This window comes from Limulus polyphemus, unplaced genomic scaffold (genome assembly GCF_000517525.1).
Source record: "Limulus polyphemus unplaced genomic scaffold, Limulus_polyphemus-2.1.2 Scaffold2393, whole genome shotgun sequence".
Taxonomy (NCBI): Eukaryota; Metazoa; Arthropoda; class Merostomata; order Xiphosura; family Limulidae; genus Limulus; species Limulus polyphemus.
This window is the reverse complement of record NW_013668003.1, coordinates 1-1,767: the sequence shown is the minus strand read 5'-3', so window position 1 is coordinate 1,767 and position 1,767 is coordinate 1.

Sequence of the window (1,767 nt, the reverse complement as noted above, 5' to 3'; positions counted from 1 at the left end):
GTTTAGACTCTGGCTAGCTACAGGTAGTATTAACATCCACAGAACAGTTTAAACCAAGATTTGTTGCAGCTGGTAAACTATTTAGTATTATTGTTTACAGGACAGTTTAGACTCTGGCTAGCTACAGGTAGTATTCATATTCACGGTTTTGTCTAGACGAAGGCTTGCTACAGCTGGTAAGATATCTATAAAACACGTTTCTCTCTCTTGTTGTTGTTGAAAATCTTTTATTCCAGGTATTTATGACGAGCTTCCCGATCTGTCGCACGAGAAGTTGCTATTAATTCCATCTCTCACCCCTTAGAAACACATAACTGCACGATATAAGCCGACGAGCGCCTAACCGTTTAGAGCTGTTTAATGCGCTTTGACTTTACTTATCTTGAGGCGGTGAATATTTTAAAGTATGAATCAATTTTGAGTGGTGAAATTCATGACAGCGCTCTCTAGCTTGGTCCTGTTTTAAACATAATATTAGCAATGCTTAACGAATTAGAAACGTTCAACGTTCGTGGAGTGTCTCTTAAAAATAAATAGGATAAGTTTCGATGACAAGTTTCGATCCCGTTAATCGCAGATTACGAGTAGCGTGCCTTAACAAACTAACATTAAAACCACAGTTGAGTTATGAGAACAAACTAACACTAATACCACAGTTGAGTTACGAGAACAGAAGAACAGACTAACACTAATACCACAGTTGAGTTACGAGAACAAACTAACACTAAAACCACAGTTGAGTTACGAGAACAGAAGAACAGACTAACACTAATACCACAGTTGAGTTACGAGAACAAACTAACACTAATACCAAAGTTGAGTTACGAGAACAAACTAACACTAAAACCACAGTTGAGTTACGAGAACAGAAGAACAGACTAACACAAATACCACAGTTGAGTTACGAGAACAAACTAACACTAAAACCACAGTTGAGTTACGAGAACAGAAGAACATACTAACATTAATACCACAGATGAGGATTTGAAATAATGGAAATAATATAATAAATAATATTTATAATAAACTCTATAGTTTTTGTTAAGCCTTAGAGACAGACACTTGCTAAACGTTTGTATAATATAATTATTGACCTTTTCACAAGACAATATTTCTAGTTCTGATTACTTGTTTCGTTGTTTAACGCCGCATTGTAATCTGTATAAGAACATAATTAACGTGTGTATTATATATAACAGTATTCAGTACTTGGTTTAAAGTTATTCATCAAAACCTTCAGATCAGAAGCCCGAATAGCAGGATCCAATTGACTTTTTTTTTTCGTGTATACGGAAAGACACGAGTCAGTTTTGTTTTTACCCCCAACGAAATGATGTGAACGTGCGTTAATTTCCCCTTATCGTCGAGTTCAGTTTGGGCCTTCACGGTTTGGGTCGTTGTGGGGCCTTTTTTATACGTGACGAGTAGGGTGCGGGTCGCTGTAGCGTGTCGGAGTTCTAGCAACTAATGGGTAATTAATAAGTTGATTGGTTATTGAAGAGTTAGAAGAGCATACAGTGACGGCAAGCTCCGGCTTCTTAAAGTTTTAACTTTTAAATGCGTCACGCAAGAGCGGGCTCTGTTCTGTAGAATTCATCAGCCGTTAAGCCTTAAAGGTTCATCAGAGTAGTCACGGCAAGAACAACAGAGGTGAAAACAAACTTTCAAAATGACTAATAGCGATGATCACGACTAGTTTACAAGACTCTCACGCTAGGGGCTTAACAACATATATATTATGTACATATCAATATGTGTGTGTGTGTG